Here is a 19,425-nt window from a genome sequence, read left to right as displayed (position 1 = left end):
AAACAACATCTTTATATTTTACATTTTCTCCCCCTATTGGTGTAGTAGAAAGATTTAGCAAATCCACCTAGAGCAGTCTTGTAATCATACCTTCATTCTCCTCACGTAATGCACCACTGTTATCGTTGTCATCCATTTTCTCCTACTTGTGCAAATGAGATATTAGTTTTTGTTCACAATACTTGAAAACATTACCCACCAATCTATATGCTTCTATAGAGGGGATACATTCTAGATTACAAACAATCCATAACATAGATGTGATGTGTTGGGATATTTCATCCATCTCTTCAATGCACGAAATCATAAGACTCTCCATAGCAACTAGAATCTTAGTATCACAATCTTCCTTGATGGTGACCAAGAAGGTGATGAAACATATCATCGACCATATTTTATAATTCAAGATCTAAGAAGAGGTTACTTACTTTGAGATTTGTACAATACTCCAATATTGTAGATCTCCTTCCAAAAGGGTCACTACTGAGGTCATCAAGACTCTGAAAGTTGTCAACTATCAAATAAGATGTCTCTACCATGGTGTTATCATCATATAGTGCTTTAGGAGCCAAAATTCTCAAGACCTCACTAAGACATGTTACAACTTTCAACCCTTTTTTTTGTGTCATGGTGTCTCAAAATCTTGGGTTGACTTAAGGCATCCTTAATTAGTGAGAGGATTCTTTCTATAAATCTTGAAGGTAATTGGTTCACCTTATACAAACATAATTCCAATATATCTAATGGAAGATCAACACCCTTTTTGTGCTCTTTGCCAATCTTTTTTAGTGCCTTCAACCACCACTCTCCATCATTGTTCAACACTATGGTATGATCCAAATACCAAAATCTCTTAATCATCCTAGCAGGCTGGCAAGATCACTAACTCTGATACCACTATAATATAACAAAGGTGAACTCAGCCTAAAAGTGATCATGGCCTGAAGACAAAATCTCAACCCAAAGGCAATGTTATTCCAAAGGGGATCTTTGTTCAGAGGCAATCTTGACCCAAAGGGAATCTCTTTCTAGAGGCAATCTCAATCTGAAGGGGACCTCAATCTGAAGAGGAACTTGCTCTGAAGGGAATCTTGGTCTAAAGGGAATATCTACCTAAAGAGGAACTTGCTCCGAAGGGGAACTTAGTCTAAAGAGAATCTTGACCTGAAGGGGAAATTGATCTAAAGGGGGATTTGGTTCTAAGGGTAACTTGTTCCAAAGGGAAACTTGGTCTGAAGGGAATTTTGGTCTGAAGGGGATCTCTATCTGAAGGGGGACTTAGTTTGAAGGGGATCTCAACTCAAAGGGGAACTTGAGTTGAGGGGCATCTTGACCCAAAGGTGACAACTTCCCAAAGGGGATCTCGACCTGAAGGAAATTGATGGGGAGGGTCACTTTCCACACTAAGCCCTACTCTCTTCGATGACTCCTTAGACTCACTATTGAGTCCCTAGTGTTACTTCCTAACCCTAGTACTAGGGGAACTAATCTCTTCCTCTTCTCAAGGCTTCCTACCCACCGAAAAGACTATCAAACCACCACTTTTCATGACTAATAAAGATCAATCATGCACTCTCCTCTCACTTCTCCTCTCTCTGTAAGTTCCTAACTAAGACATTCCTTGCTCGCCTAGGCCTTGCTTGAATTCTGAGAAATACACATAAAATCTACGAAGCCCTTGCATGTAGAAAACATGTCACAAAGAAGAAAAAGACAAGAGGAGGCAAGGATTTGCTCTTAAAATATGCAAATTTTATTCTTAGATAAAGAAAATATGTTAATTATTTAAAAAGATCAATCCTTATAAAAGGAAACAGAAACCTAAAAGGTAAAAGCCATTTGATAATTACTAATTAATTATTAAATGTGAATGCAAAAAGGTGCATAAAGAGAAATATTAAGAAGGGAGAAAAGGTAATTTAATTAATGAAATTGTATTAACCTTTTTCTCTAATAGGCTTCATTCAATCTTTCACTGAAAATACAATAGATCTTCCTTCTTGACTTAAGATTTCCCCATCAATAATGTTGCTTGCATCACATTCTACTATAAATAGTTTCTCAAAGCTAGGTAGTACCAAGATTGGTTTAATAGCTACCTCTTTCTTTAGTCTTTCAAATCCTTCATCTTCCCTTTTTGTCCACACAAACTTTGTCTTCATTACTCCTTTGATAGTGTCCATAGTAGGAGTACATATCTCACTAAATTTTTTGATGAATTTCCTATAAAACTGTGCCAATCTATGAAAACTTCTGATTGTTGTACTTGTCTTTGGTGTATGCCAAGTTAAAATTATTTTGACCTTGCCTTCATCCATCTTCAACTTACCATATGATACAACAAATCCAAGGTAGACTAGTTCTTCTTTCATGAACTCACATTTCTCAAGGTTAATGGTCAACTTTTCTTCTTGCAACCTTCTCAAAAAAAAACTCAAATGTTTGAGGTGCTCTTCCTTACTCTTATTGTAAACCAAAATGTCATCTAGCTAAACTACCACAAAATTGCCTATATAATATTTCAATACTTCATTCATTACTCTCATAAATGTGCTTGGTGCATTTGAGAGACCAAATGGCATGACTAACCATTCATATAACCTTTCAGTGGTTTTGAAGGTTGTCTTGCACTCATCACCTTCCGTCATTCCAATTTGGTAGTACCCACTTTTTAAATCAATCTTGGAAAAATATTGTGCACTTCCTAGACAATCCATCAAATCTTCTATATTAGGAATGGAAAACCTGTATCTTATGGTTATCTTATTTATTTCTCTAGAATTAGTACAAAGTCTCAACTTACCTCCTTTCTTTGATGCTAGCACAATTGGTACTGCACATGGACTAATTCTCTCTTTGATCAATCCCTGATCTAGCAATTCTTGAATCTTCCTAGAAATCCCTTGTTATGTTCTAGAGTCATCTTGTAAGCAGCTTTATTTGGCAATGAAGCTCCTAGCACAAAGTCTATTTGATGACTTACTACCCTATGTGAGGGTAGTCTGGATGGTTTACCATCACTAATGATATCCCTATACTGATCTAATATAACTTGTACCTCCATTGGTAAGACACTAGGTTTCTTCACCTCTTCTTCTTTGGGATTCAACATGACAAAAAACCCAACTTCCTCTTCTTTTAGGTTTTTTAGAAATTCTTTCCCACTCATTAAAAGTGTTTTGGTAGTAGCCTTCTCCTTCTTTTCTTCTTCTACTATGGACTATATCCTATAAGTGACTCCATCCTTCTTGAAAGAATGTTTATTCTCCTTCCCATGATGTAATGCCACTCTATCATACTGCCAAGGTCTTCCCAGCAATAGATGACAAGCATCTATGGGGAGTACATCACATAAGATCATGTCTTGATACTTTCTAATAGTGATGCCTACCCATACTTGTTCATTTACCAAGATGGTTATCCCTTTATTCAACCAAGTCACTTTGTAACAACTCACATGTGGCATTTTTTCTAATCCAAGCTTCTATATTGCTTCCTCTGACATGACATTATCAATAGACCCTGAGTCTATAATCACGTTATACACCTTGGCTAATATTTTTCAAGTGGTTCTAAGCAATGTTCTTCTATATTTGGGTTCCTCCATTACATGTTCTTTTACTAAGACTCTCCTCAACATGAGGTTCTCACCTTTGTCTACATCAAGATCCACTTCACTTGCCCCTCTGGAATTGTTCTCTTTTTGGATGTAGTTGATCTTCTTCTCTCCATGAGATGATGTTGATTCTTTCTCTAGTCATTTGAAAGTAGAATATCCCAACTTGCCATAGTTGTTACATTTCATCTTGCTGATGTGTGAGCCTCTACTGTTGTTGTTATTATTGTCACTTCTATATTTTCTACCATTGTTAGATCCTCTTTCTCTGTTTGAGCCACTTCTCTCACTATTTTCACTAGTCTACTCATTCAATTTGGAATCACCATAGTTTCTTTTCTTATTCGTCTTAAGTCTCTACCTTTTCCTCTGTTCTTGGAACTTGAGTCCCCTTCTCTTTTCAACTTATCTTCCACTTTCCTAGCCATTTGAAAATAACATTGCAATGTTCTGAGAATAAAAAAAATTAATTCATCTTGAATAGACCACTTAAGTCCATTTAGATACCTTTCCATCTTGATGCTCTCTACCTCCTATACCCTCGACCTTAGAGCCAACTTTTGAAACTCTTCAGTATAGGTAGCCACATCAAGATCGTTTTGCTTGAGATTCTGCCTTTGCTTGTGTAATTGAATCTCATAATCCTCTAGCAAGTAAGTTTCTTTTATCTTTGCCACCATACCATTCCAACTAGCTATGGGGTTCTTTCCTTCACTTTCTCTTTCTTCTTGCACAAACTTCCACTAGGTAAGTTCCTATCCTTTCAATCTAGATTTTGTAATTCTCACTTTTCATGCCTTTTTTATCCCTTCACATACAATCTAATTTTCTATACTCTCAATTCATTCTAGGACCACCTCAACATCCATCTTACCATGGAATAATGAGACATTTTCTAGACTCTTTGCTCTTAATGTTTTGAGAGCTATGAGGAATGGTTCTCCTTCACCCAATGGAGGATCTGGTTCAGGTATCTCATCCTCTAATTTTTCCTTTCATGTGCTACTACTAAGGTATTCACCTTCTTTTTCTTGGGCCACATCTTCCATCTCTTTTAACTTTTCTTTCATCTCCTCTATAGCCTCATCAAGGATCCTAGTCTTCTTTTCAAGAAGTTTTTTTTCTCATCTACTTCTTTAGTCAATTTAGTATTGGTCACCATTTTTTAAGACCCACTTGAATTTGGAATATATAGCATACCACATAATCCACAATCTTATGGCTTTGGCACCAATTTTATGGGGATGGTCACCTTCCACACTAATCCCTACTCTCTTCTAGGACTTCTTAGACTCACTACTAAGTCCCTAGGATTATTACCTAACCCTAGTACTAGGGGAACTAATCTCTTCCCCTTCTCAAGGATTCTTATCCACTGAAAAGACTATCAAACCACCACTTCTCATGACTAATAAATATCAATCATGCACTCTCCTCTCACTTCTCCTCTCTCTGCAAGTTCCTAACTGATACATGCCTTGCTCACCTAGGCCTTGCTTGAATTTTAAGCTAGCTTTACCACACACACATACATAAAAGAAAAAAACACATGTATAGAGGATTCTTCTTGACTCCGAAAATCCATTTGACTAAACATAGAGATCAAGAAAAATCCATTTATTAAGATACTCCTATGCAACACAATTTGAATCTACCAAGTCCTACCAACAGAATGATAAATTACAAACTGAAATTACTTAACACACACTCAAAATTTCTTTATTGAACTCATAAAATTACATTACATTGAAAAAATTCTATCTACTAAAAATTAACTCTCTACTAGCTTCTAACTCTATTTCTACAATTTCTTCTCACTCAAACTCTCTTGTCCCATTCGAGAACCTTTAACTTTTATCTCTATGCTATCTTGTTCAGAAAATCATCAAGATTCAATGTTCAACCACCTTTCTTGTCTTTGTAACTTCTTTATTCATTTGTAACTACTTCTTGGCTGACATGACCATCTTCTTTCTCTATGTATTATTTCTCTCTTTTGACTTTTCTAGCTACAATGTTACAAACAAGTCTTTCTCGCCTCTTCACATCTCACTATTCATTAACTATGTTTCAAATTGTGACATTGTGTTGGCCATCTTCTTAATAATTTTTCTCCTTTGTGGCTTATCCTCTAACCATCTGCTTTATCATTGCCATGGTGCGAACACTGGTTGCAACTTTGCACCTCTTTTCCCTGACTGCTTACTCTACCTTACAACCATGCAAATGTAGACTTTTGTGGCTTCACAATTATCCTCCTTAATTATCTCTTCACTCCTGCAACCTTGCGAAAGATGATTTTCTTAAGTTGTGACCTTGCGAATTCATTTCATTCCCTTTTATCCTTGCCTCAATGTCGCTTTGTTGACTTAACATCTTATGTTCCTGATGATGAGAAATGGTCTATTCTTCCTTTAGTCACTACTTTGCTATTGTTAGTTAAAGTTAGCATTTCTTGGCTATGATGGTGTGTTTGCTTTGTTGTTCATCACTACTTCACCACAGTTACATTGCCTTAACCACTAGTGGTTGCGATGATGTGTTCCACTATCTTTCCTCCCTTCGCTGGCTTCGTTAGATATTAGTCAATTCAAGTTGTGATCATGCACTAAGTTTACTTTTCTTCACTTTCACCACTTTGCATATCTTTCATGCTTCTATATATTGACTGTTATGATAATGCAAAACCCTCACTTTGACTATTTGTGTGACTTAACATGGTTAGTGAACTTAACTACTTATCTAGCTATGAACTTGCAAATATCGAATGAATGATCCTAAGGTTCTCGATGCACTTATTTCATGAGTTTATTCTATGTGATCCACTCATTGATCACAAGCATGAAAATTAACTAGGGCTTGGAGTAAAACCATAGGGTGCTCCGCACTAGAAATGACTTCCCGAAGGGTATCTCAACCCAAAGACAATTACTCTGATACCACTGTAATACTCCATTCATGTGTTGTCTATTTCATAGTATCAACAACTTGAAATTAAGTCTCACAAACCATGAAATACAAACAAAATGATGATTGTACATAGGAGATGTGTTGGTCATATGGTGATGTTGGGGTTGATAGTACAATGGAAATAAGGGAATGCCTTGTTGTACAATGAATGATGGAGTTACTTGTACTTGTTGTATGGTGATGATGGATGTTTGTCGTACAACTTGAGAGGGATGTTCGTATAGTGGCCAAGAAGGTGTAAGGAGACCACACTTTGGGAGGATGTTATGGGCCAGTGGAATGGGGTATTGGAGGGAGTAATGGAGAGGGGTTTATGGTGTATGAAATTAATGTGTATAGTTTAAGTTTTACAAATAAATGCAAAGATTTATAATTACCTTTGGCCTACCAAATGAAATAAGCAATAAAGAATAAATACATGCAAAACATCAATTTGCAACCAAGTGGAGATTTTATTTACAAATAGTGATGGTGCTCTAATTTTCTAGATCCGAGCCAAGTTATATACCAAAGGAATAGGGTGAGCATTGAATCCCACCAAAACTATAATAGCCAAATAGGGAATATCTTTCATTTACAAGATGGTGAACAATATTGCACTCCAATAGGAATTTGCAATACAAATAAATAATCGAAATCACATTACATCTACTACCTGCATGCCATGATTAAATACCCTTCAAAGGAATTCTTGAGGGTTTACAAAGATAGCCAACAAAAAAACCTACAAAAACCATTAAAATCTAAGACATACTAAATTAATCGAAACCACAAATACAAATATTATTAACTTGGACTCCATATTAATTAATTAAAGTAACTAATTTAAGGTCCTTTTATTATATTATTTAAATTCTAGGACCAATTAATTAATTTAATTTAATTATTACATTAAAATTTGGGGACATGACATATTCTAATTTACTTGTAATCTGTAATCTCTAGCTATGTGTCTAAAGTTATTACATTTATAGCATGTGATACCATCAGTTGTAACATTGTTGATTCCAAAAGGTCTTCTTGCAGTTATGTTTCTTTCATTTGCTCTTCTGTTAAATTGTTGATTAGGTGTCTTGCATTCATGTGATTTATGCCCATAAAGCCAATAATTGAAACAATGTTTAGAAAATAGTTTAGTGTCTATATTACCTTTACAATATTTCTTCATGTTTCCATATTTGTTGCAAGCACAACATCTTCCTTTGAATGAATTCTTTTGTTCCTAGGTTTATCAATGTGATCTATTGTCTAATAAGGATCTTGCTTAAGTTCTTGCTCAATTATGTTTTTGATTCATTAGAAAACTCACCTTATATACATCCAAATCCTTTCATGTCTCCCTTAGGATTGTACTATATTAGTTTCTCATCAAATTTAGTAGTACTTGAATATAACTTTTCAAGATGTAACTTAGTCTCAACAAACTCACCTTTGATAATATTAGTGTATTTCTCTTGAGTTCCTTGTGTTTTAGCTTTAAATTTTCAAGTTTAGATTTTACCTTTGTGTTAGTGAATAGATTGTCCTCCAAGAAAGTGCATGCACATACAAATCTGAATGTCCAAGAGGGAGGATTAATCAACACCAATAGTTGGATAGGTTATCATTGGATTGATAACCTTCATCTGAATTTTATCAGGTATAGCTCCCCGTGTGAGATATTCAATGAATTAATTATGGATGCTTTTAACCAGAAAGCACAAAAGGATATCAAGCATCTATCCGTAAATATAGCTTAGAAGCATAAACCTTAACAATCACAAGAAAAGAAATGGTAAATGATACAAAGCCCATACACCCCAACAAGTTACAAAGGACAAAGTTAAGAAACACATTATCCATCTTCTTGAAAAAGTGCAGAAACAAAGCTATGGATATGTAACAACATTTTTTAGAGAAAATGGATGATGTGTTTCTTAACTTCATCCTTTGTAACTTGTTAGGGTGGATGGGCTTTATATCATTTATCATTTCTTTTCTTGTGATTGTTTAGGTTTATGCATCTAAGCTGTATTTACGGATAGATGCTTGATATCTTTTTGTGCTTTCTAGTTAAAACCATTCACAATTAATTCATTGAATATCTCACATGGGGAGTTGTACTCGATAAAATTTAGAGGAAGGTTATCAATTCAATGATAACCTGTCCAATTGTTGGTGTCGATTAATCCTCCCACTTCGGCATCCAAAGTTGTATGTGCATGCACTTTCTTGGAGGATAATCTATTCACTAACAGATTTTTGGCAACTCTTCTAGGGATGGAGCAAAGACTTAAGTGCCTAACATTTGCTTCCTCAGCTTTGTAATTATCTTCATGTGCAAGAGATTGGCAACTCTATACGAAGACCATGCTGGATATAGAAGTTATGAGAAGACCAAGGCCAGACCCTTCTCTCTTGGAACTTTGTCAAATTGATGATAAAGTGTTATGTGACTTTGTGGATACATTTAGAGAAAGTATTTCCAAGGGTATCCAAAAAAATCTGAGCTTTGAAGATGATGTAAGATCTTGGCTGCTGTGGAAAGGCCTCTGCAAAATATTTCATAAGTTGAAAGATTTGCATAATCTTGAAGAGAAGGTGGCCCGATTAAAAAAGCATTTGGAGGTAGATGATGATGAACCTCCTGTTATCTTAGTCTCGCCCATGTATCTTAATCTCCTTGTCATGAATGACCAAGAAGTACAACCAGGGTTACTCCAACATCCTATTGATCTAGCTTCAACAGCTGAGAATATATGTGCCAATGATGGAGAGAGGGTAAGAAATAATGGTGAAATCTTGTCTCAAGATCTTTCCTCATCTGATGCAAAAAAAATTTATAGTAGAAGGTCATGTTGATTATTCTTTGCCTAAAGATTCTATTGAAATTCTTTATCAGGGCGCTTTGTCTGAAAATGAATCCTTAAATGTCACAAAATATTGTGAGGGTATTGGTTCTTTGAATGAGATTATAGAAAAAGATCCTTTTCTCAAATCTTTTCATTCTGGAGATATTGTAGTAGCAAACCTTTTAGATAATGCTGATTTTAATGGAGGTGCATTCAAATCTTTTTGCCCACGTCTTGAAAGTTTTAGTTTCAAGAATATTGATAGTCTTCTTGTTTTAGAAGTCCCTATTGGTGAGAAAGTAGACAACTTGTCTCTAGATTTTCAATCTTTCACCTTTGATATTGATCACCTTTCTTTGAAGAGTCTTCTTGATGAAAGGATCCAGAATAACATGCAGTCTAAAAATGAAATTCCTATTGTTATGAAGAATGAAGATGATTCCTTATGCTTGAAAACCAGTGATCAGCCCATGCAAAGACTTGTTCTGTTCGATGATGAATGATGTAACTATGACAAGGTGGAAGTGCATGAAGAAAAGCTTCTTTCTCATTATGAAGATACTAAAATTAGTACTCAATTTGTAAACTATCTAGCTGAAGCATCACTTGATCAAGAAGAAGAAATCATTGGAAAAAATTTGTTACATCTTCAGCCGAAAGATCTCCCTCAAACCAGCCCTTTTGATGGTGATTCAATTCTTCATAGAGATGAGGCAAAGATGCCTCTAGATAAAGACACCTCTGCTGAATTTTAGATTGAAACAAAGAAATATGAAGTTGACTTCCAATCTAGCGGTGACTCAGTTGATGTGTCGAAGAATGCAATTCTTAATGAAGAAGAAGAAATCATAGACACATTCTTGTCATCACTCAAGTTGGGATGTTTCTTCAATAATGTCTTAGGTATTTTTTTCAAATCGGACCGAGAATGAAGCATTTATTGATAATTTTTCTATGCATAGTTTTACTGATTTGGATTGTGGGAGAAATGCTGAAACATGTGATGACATCTTGGAAAGAGAAAGGGATGGAATTCATGGCATGTTTGATGACAGTTGGTTCCTTGAAAGAAAAGGAGAAAACATATATCTGAGGGTTGATCCTATGTTGAAGGAGGCATCATTATGGCTGCAAGCTGATCATGACCATATGCAAGAATTGAATCTTCATGACAACATTTTTGGGTATTGCGTAACATCCTTTGGTGAGGCTTTTTCATTTCATGTTTTTCAGCTTGAAGTGGAATCAAATCCTATCAATGTGAAGGATCAATTCTTAAGTGAAGACGAGTGCTATGATGAGTTATGGCTGTTTGAAAAAGAGTGTTGGATCAGCATATGTATGTATGCAGTCAGTTTGAAGTTTGGCATTGAAGGAGTCATTAGCAAACAATGGTTTGGAGCTGTTCCATTGAGGTACACTTTGCTGATTCAGAAAGGCTCTTATTTCTCTCAACCAGTAAATGGATTCACTTAACTTCTTCTTTCTTCTAGTCTTTATGGTAGGTTTTCCTCCTACCTTTGTAAATAGTGTAAATAAGTTTTTGTTGTGCATAGAGGTAATTTGAAATAATGTGCAAGCTTAGTGCTTGTTGGTAGTTTGAGTGTGTATGGTTTGTTGGTTTTTCCCTACTTCCCTCCACCCTCTCTGCATGCAACTCCCAATCTTCTTTTCTTGCTGACTCTATTGCCCATTAATAAGGCACTCATCTTCGGCCAAAGATTACTAGAGTTCTTTGATTTTGCATCAAAATCAGTCCTGTAGTTAGAGCCCTTGTTAGTACCAAATATGGCCAAAGTTTTAAAACTTTTAATTTATGATTTCGAACCACTTTGAACTAAGGTTCAAAGTAGTTCAAAGTGGTTCAATATTTTGATATGCAGATCCAAAAACAAGATTCAGGCTCAATGTCTTCAAGTTCGATATTCCAATGCAAGGGTATAGACATCATTGAGTTTAGATTCAGACTTCACAAGAAGCTTCATCAAATTTACCAAGTTCTTTCTGGGCATATCAATTCAATTTTTAGTGATTAAAGAAGTAGATTGTTTTATAGCCTGGTGATTCTCTCTCAAATTCTTAGTTCGAAATTGTGTTGAAGTTGTGTATTTTTACACAATTCAAGTTTGGAGCTCCAACTTATCAGGTTTTGAAATATAGATTAATAATCACAGTGGCTTAAGTTTAGAATCAAACTCAAATCCAGAGTCTAAATGTAGATTCGGGCATAGTCATTTGTGGATTTTAGATGTGGAAGAAGATTAGTTAAAAGTCCACACCCATATTGAATATGGAATCATGGTTAATATATGATTAGATGACACACAAAATATTCTAAATTAGTTATGATCACATGATTGTGGAAATTGAACCTGAGATATTCCATAAGGAGAGGGAAAAACATAGAGCATCCAATAGAATGCTAATCATTTATGGATGAATAATTGACTTGTCAAGTGGGTGGGTATTAAAATGCTAATAATTTATGGATGAATAATTAACTTGTCAAGTGGGTGGGTATTAAGGATGACCATGAATCATCTTGTGAGATTGCAACATCACCATAGTTCTATGTGAAATGCTTGCTACCAAGTTTGAGAAAAATCAAGAACTATCATTTGTCTATGCATTAAGACAAATCAATCACTAGCTCAAGGAGATTGATCTGCTCAATAGAGGAATGAGCTGAATGAGTGAGAAGTTCTTAAACAAAAAGCTATTGGACTTCTCATTGTGTTATTACTATGGAAAGATTCCAAAATCTTCGTGGAGGGTTTGAAGAAGCAAATATGGTCATGGCATATTGTATGGATTGTAGAATAGCTCAGTACCTTCTAATTGACAGAGATGACCATATTGAGGGTGTAAAAATATCTCTGATCTCGGTTCCTATGATTAATGTTTCACAATTGGATTATGATATTTTGCATTTGCATTGGATGTTGGACAGGCTTCAAAAAATAGCTTGGAGTGATTGATACATGATCTCGAAGACATTGGCATTATCTGCAATTCAAAGTGGAAACAAACAAGTTGCTCTAAAACATGTATATTATATAAAGATGGCATTAGAAGGTAAAGAAAAATGCATTGAATTCATGAGCAGAGTAGAAGAGGTTTGGTGTAATAGTGGATACTGAATCAACAAAAAAAGGTCAATGAAGCTGTTCAAATTGGTGCACAAACAATAAAGGAAAATGACATCAGTGTTGAAGAAGTTTGTGCATGTCTACAAGATCTTGATGAGGGTGTTGCTTTGCAAAGAGAGATGGAAGATTCCTTGGGGGAAAAATCAATTTCATCCATTGACATGGAAAATGAAGACGTGGAGGAGGACTTCAAAAGACTTGAGATCAAACTTAAGCTTAATATTTTGAATGAGGGTAAATAGTTGGTCTTTATTATAGCCAAGTCAGAATCTAATGCACTTGATGACATGATCATGGAAGGTTGAGGACCTATTGTGAATCCTCAGTTCAATGTGAATGGTAAGAAATTGTTTGTATAAATCTGGATTGTGCAGGTATATGTTAAGCAACAACAAAGGAGGTCGACCCGCTCTAGCTATTGGTGTGGAGCCGAGTGAAGTGGAAAAATTTAATGTTTATTTTATATTTAGAAGGGATACATTAGCCAGAGCACAACATGAAGAGTGGGAACATGCTCTCACCTTTCAAAAAAAGAGGCATCGAGCATGAGGAGAGATAGTGTTTTGAACCTGCGACAAGTGTTATTGATAGACTTGGGCAAAGTCCACGACATGTCACATATAACAAGGCAGCCTGAGTCCCATTTCGAATAAGCCATGAGTGAACATAAAACAAATAAACTCCCATCACTTTCGGCTCACAGGTCTATCGATAGCTGCATGTTAATGGTTTGATAAAAATAATGATTCCTCTCAGTAAAGAAGGACAAAGACCCCATGCTTACACATTTATATGGTGTCACTGTATGAAGTATCTGGATTATCCTTGGTAGGCACAATATAAGTTATGATTGAAGCTACCTCAATTGTTCGGTACATCATTTACATAGTTATAATGATAGATGCCGACAATAACAAGATATACGAGGTGCAGATGTATATGTGTGAAGGGTGAAAATATCATGTTCTGTGTGATAGAAGAATCCAAATGACAAAAAAAAATCATAGAAACTATGAGAATTAAAGATGGAATCAATTGCAATCAGGTTTTGTCGATGAAGATGGTAGCGTGAAAATGTGGGTTCTTTGATCTTCAAACAACCAATAGGTATGTCTATAAAGAATCAATGCATTTCATTTCTCATTCATCTCCTCATAGATGAGAAGATTAAGAAGTTCTTTATACAAATAGAAAACTTCAGAAGTTATTTGATCAATCACCTACGTCAAAGTGTGTCTTGCCTTATGAAGAGGTAGCTGATTTGAGGAAAAGATGTTTGCTAATGAGGGAAAATTGAATATTAAAAGGAATGTGAGTTTAAAAGTAAATCCCATAATCCAATTAAACATTGTTATAAGGTTCTAAGTAAGTTGACATCTATCAGTTAAGTTTAATTTACATATAGAGCCCATCTAATAAAGAAGATGTAAAGCCATAATATAATCAAATTATTCTAATGACTCAAAGAGATAAAGAGAGGGAAAAAGAATACCAAGAATCAGTTATGAAGTTGAAAAGTTATGGGAAAAGAAAAGGTTAAATAAGCCAGTGGCAAAGTAAACAAGAGGGATCTTTAATCTCCAGTACTGCAAACTTGGTGCTATAATGTAGAGGGAAATTTCTCCATATTATTTTAAAAATTAGTCCATTTTCCTGTGAAGGTTATGGGGAGCAAAGCTAGGGTTTCTTTTCTTTCTTTCTAAACCATGTGTGTTAGAAGACAAGAGAGTTGTGTTTTGTTTGAAATGCAGAGAAAAACTTTAGATTTCATTAATGGTGATTGTAATAGCAAATGCATCTTTATGCTTTTAGAGGAGGGAGACTTGAAGGTTAATTGTATGTCAAAACTTAGAGTTTGAGCAATCTACTTTCCACTAATCATGATCTTTGTGTCACTTTAGTTTTCTCTGAAAAATGTTGTTACATCTCCATAGCCTTGTTTCTGTACTTTTTCAAGAAGATGGATAATGTGTTTCTTAACTTTGTCCTTTGTAACTTGTCGAGGTGGATGGGCTTTGTATCAATTACCATTTATTTTCTTGTGATTGTTTAGGTTTACGCATCTAAGTTGTATTTACAGATAGATGTTTGATATCCTTTTGTGCTTTCTAGTTAAAAGCATTCACAATTAATTCATTGAATATCTCACACGAGAAGCTATACCCAATAAAATTTAGAGGAAGCTTATCAATCCAATGATAACCTGTCCAATTGTTGGTGCCAATTAATCCTCCCACTTTGGCATTCAGAGTTGTATGTGCACACACTTTCTTGGAGGACAATCTGTTCACTAACACTTTGCAAGATAAGTACTCAACTCTTTGCATTCATTGGTTTTACCTTTCAATTTTGTTTCAAGATTATCTTTAACATATTTTCCTTCTTCAACTACCTTAGCCAACTAAGGTGATGTGGTTCAAGTTCATGTTTGAGTGCTCAATTTTCCTTTTTTAGTTTCATAATCATATTTGTTTCATTGTCCAATTCTGGTTCCTTGATTTGGTCTACTAACTCTTTTTATTTTTGCTCTTGAAATATCAATTTGATCCTTGTGAATCTTAATGTAGTCTTGTGAGTATTTGTTTCATCTATAATCTTTCATTTTCTTCATTTTCTTGGTCTATATCTCCAGATGTTGCTTAAACTTTTCCTTGCAAATAATTTCTATCCATCAAGACCTTTCTGAAGATCTAAATCTATTTTTGAGCAACTAAGCTTTGATATCAATTGTTAGAAATAGGAAATACTAAGATAAGGGGTGAATCAATATTGCAATACTTTTAGTCCAACTATATATTTCTAAATTTAACCATATGCATAAAAAAAAATTAAAATGAAAAATAAAAGAACACAACAATAAGAGATTCATAATACCATGGTTCATTTTCAAGGAAACCATGGCCAATGGAAAACCCTGGTGAGGATCGTACAAGATTAATTTTTTGGTAGAGAAAGTCTTACTTCCAAGATATATTGAACATACACATAGGCAAGGTGGGAAAAGGTTAAATAAAGAGACCAATGACAAGTGATACATGGATAAAATCTAGGAGTTGGAACATGCAATTAAAAGTGATTGGCTAAAGAAGGAAAGGGGATTTTATGAATTAATAAAATAAACCAAGGTGTTTGTCTCATAATAGAGGAAAATGGATGTGATAAAAGAGTAAATTAAATAAATAAGAATTATTCCATTTTAAGATTTTAAAAATATCAATAAATTAGTTAAAATAAATAATAATATTTATAAAAAATAATATATTAAGAGGCTTATGAATTAACTCAGTAAATAATAATTTACATTTAGTTAATAGTGGAACTTTGTTGATTTCATGAGGACATTTCTAGGTGGTTAGGTGTCATATGACTCATTAATAAGAATTAACGGTATTATAAAGCATGGGAATCCAACATTGAAATTAAATAGTATAATAAAAATATATTTAGAATTCCCTTTTTGAGTTTTAAAATTTAAAAATCTCTCATGTTAAAAGAAAAAGAAACGGGGTGGCAGATGTTGTTTCTAATGTTGGAGTGGCAATACTTGTGGTATATTTGGCACCCATTCACTAACATTTGTTGCAAATTAATGTTGATAGCTCGTGGTATTGATAGTGTGTACTTTTGGATGTGTTACCTCTTTGGGTTTGTTTCACTCTTTTATTGTGATGCATTTTATTGCAATGTGGATGGTGATAGAAGTGTTGCAAAGTGATAGTGGTGGTCTACTATGGAGCCCAACTTCACTCTCTATACTAGCAAGTAATAGATGAACTTTCTCAACCACATTTAGGATAAAGGGATTAGAAGGATATTTAAAATTAATGATCTGGTGTTCGTATAGATTATGGAGATTATTTTGGAGGAAGAATACATCAACTCTTGTTACCTTTATCGCACCAATATTGATGTGGTCTCCATTTTCAAGACTAATTTCTTGGAGCTTGGAACAAAGAGACAAAATTCATTGTGTGGGAATGTATTTAGCAGGATTTGACTTATGGAAAAATATGCTTTCTCATCTTGGCACATTTGAGTGAAAGCTTTGTAGTACATAATAGTGAGTGGTTGAATGTTGTGTTTACTCCCTAATTGCTCTGATTTATTTAATAGAGTGCCAACAAGGAGAAAGAGGAGTGGGGGGTCGAAGTGAAGATAGGTTGGGAGCCCCTCAAGGATATTGGATATAAAAGAGAGAAGCTCCAAAATGATACTATAGGTAGAGGCTAACAAAAAATGAAGAGAAAATAAAAAAGGGAAAGAAGCACACTCAATTCACCCCAAATTATTATTGGGTCAATACTCTAAATAAATTGAAGGAGGATTAGGAAATTATTCTAGTATTTTTTGGGTTAGATTGTGTAGAAATGTTTTTCATCAACATTTTGGATCACATTATGTGATCCATTATTAGGATTTACAAGAGAACATAAGGAGAAAAATAGAATAATTTCTTATGGATTGTGGAAGTCTAAAAAATCTTAGGATTAGGAAAGTTTTCTGATATATGATGCTTCAATTGTTTTTAACAAAAATTTATGGGTTAGTAATGTTTTTGGCATGTCATCTATAATATTTTGGATTGTATTTTATAAAATGCTCTCTAAATTAAAATGTTGAGTGAAAATGGTATGGTAAGGTTTTTGGTGGATGTAAGTTGTAGGTTGCAATATTTTTGAAACGTAATTTTTTTTGTACCAAGTTGATAGCTAGCCTACTCATACTCACAGGGCCAAAGCATGCTAGCCCACTTATACCTAGAGTTGAGAAGTAAAGTGAGATACCAGAGATAGAGACTAGCAGTAAGTACAATCTTATAGGTGTATATATTTGAGAACATCACCTTTAGAAGCCTAATGATATATCTAGTTGAGATAGATACAATAGTACTAAGAGCATATTCTTATCCCTAAGAAGACTTGTGGTAGTTTGAAAACATATTGTATGGAGGATAACTCTTGATAATCTACCTAGAAGAGAGTGGTGTGGAGACCATATTGACACATGCCAACCTAGAGAGGGACATATGTACAAGTGGCATAGATACAAATGAGGATATTTCTTGAGATCAAACAAATATATTAGGTGGTACACTATTACTTTGAGAGAGTACTATGACAATTCAATTATCAACTAGCTGTGCCCCCATAGGTTCTTGTATACTACCATGGGTGGAGATGTATAGAGAGACATGGGATTGTACTATGTTAGAGTTTAAGGTGACTCTACAACACCCCCAGGATCATATGAAAGACCATGGAAACTTCCACAAGAGATTGGCAAGACAATTGCATGAAGATGCAAGAATGCTATTATTGATAATGGACTTGATTGACATCCAATGGATTGATTTGAAATGTACATAATAGCCTCCTTATATAGGAGAGGTGATAAGAGACAATGATAAGGAGAAGATAAGCTATCGCCCACACAAGGTGGAATCACATGTCCACCAAAGGTGGATCATCCTCCATTATGCAATGAAGTATGTACAATGATAAGGATGATAATGTGATATGTGCACTAAAGGTGAAATGAGATAACAACTATGAAGTGCAATTCTCCTACACCATGTGTTTAATTATGGTGCAAACTCCCAAGTGTCTCAATCACAAACTACTATGGAATGCATTATCGTAAGTAAGCCTAGGGAAGTGTAATTAGTGAATATTTAATTACACCAACACCCCACCTTAAGTGCAACTTAGGGGAATGCATATAAACTCACAATGCAAGATGGGTTTCAACTATTAGGCCTTTTTAGGTACCCATGTACAATATGCAATGCAATACATGGAATGTAATCTCTCATAAGGTGGAAAAAAAGAGAAAACCTCATGGGAAGAACCCTCCTCCAAAAAGAGAGTTGAAAACAAGATGCATGGATGGATAGAGTACTCAAGACCCCCTAAAAATTCTATACATCATGTATATACAAAGAATCATCCCCCCATAGGAAGGAAATAAGGAGACATGATATCCCATCCATAATGAAGAAGCTCCAACATAGATGAAGATTACCTATTGTTAACATTCAGTCAAGTTTGTTATTAGTGACAACACTTATTTAGATTCTATATACATTATTTGCCAAGCACTACAATTCAAACTGAATAGTTCAGTGTTTTCCAAGCTTTACAGTTTCTACCAAGTTAAAAACTTAAATCAAGCGAACCCAGTGTTAACCGAGTTGAATGGAGAATAGTGTCTATCAAGTACAGTTGTGGTAAATAGGGAATGTATTTTATACCGAGTTACACAGATCTACTGATTCATCAGTGAATGCCGAGTTCAAAACTATGTTGAAGTCATTAGTATGGACTGAGATTCTACTTCTACCAAGTGCATGATGATGTCGAGTAATGACAATGGACGTTGTGTATCAAAACTTCACCAAGTCAATTTTAAGAACCCGAGTATCTACATTTGGGCCAACTTTATAATATTGGTGTTAATTTGTGTAATGGAAAACTTTGTAATTGGATTGATATATATAATATATCATTTCCTTAGATGACATATATGAGATAATGTGAATGGAATGTAAGCACACGAATGTGAATCAGTAGCAGAGTAAAGTGTATTGTTAGGCCATATTAGGAGCAACAGAGTTGTATTTATCACATAAAGGTGATCATTATTTCAAAGGATCTCAATCAGCAATTCAATTGTAAGTTAGAGATCCATTGTTTCATCCTAACAGGTGAAGCAACTTCAAATCCTTTCACAAGGTAGACTTAACAATATTTTCTTAAATCTTTTTATCGGGTGCATACTTCATTGTATGTTTGTCAAACCTCTAACAAGGTGGACCTAGTAGTCCTAATTGCTCCTAATAGGGAAGATCATCAGAAGTGAT

The 19,425-nt window shown here is 34.7% G+C and overlaps 1 pseudogene; it reads left to right on the top strand.

Moving 5' to 3' along the window:
- The first annotated feature begins 10,371 nt into the window (after positions 1-10,371).
- LOC149570934 (uncharacterized) overlaps positions 10,372-19,425 on the top strand; it is a 28,588-nt pseudogene continuing 19,534 nt past the window's right edge.

Source organism: Cupressus sempervirens, chromosome 2 (assembly GCF_028749045.1).
Source record: "Cupressus sempervirens isolate cs-2001-9-10 chromosome 2, ASM2874904v1, whole genome shotgun sequence".
Classification (NCBI taxonomy): domain Eukaryota; kingdom Viridiplantae; phylum Streptophyta; class Pinopsida; order Cupressales; family Cupressaceae; genus Cupressus; species Cupressus sempervirens.
This window is presented reverse-complemented; position numbering and strand designations above follow the sequence as displayed.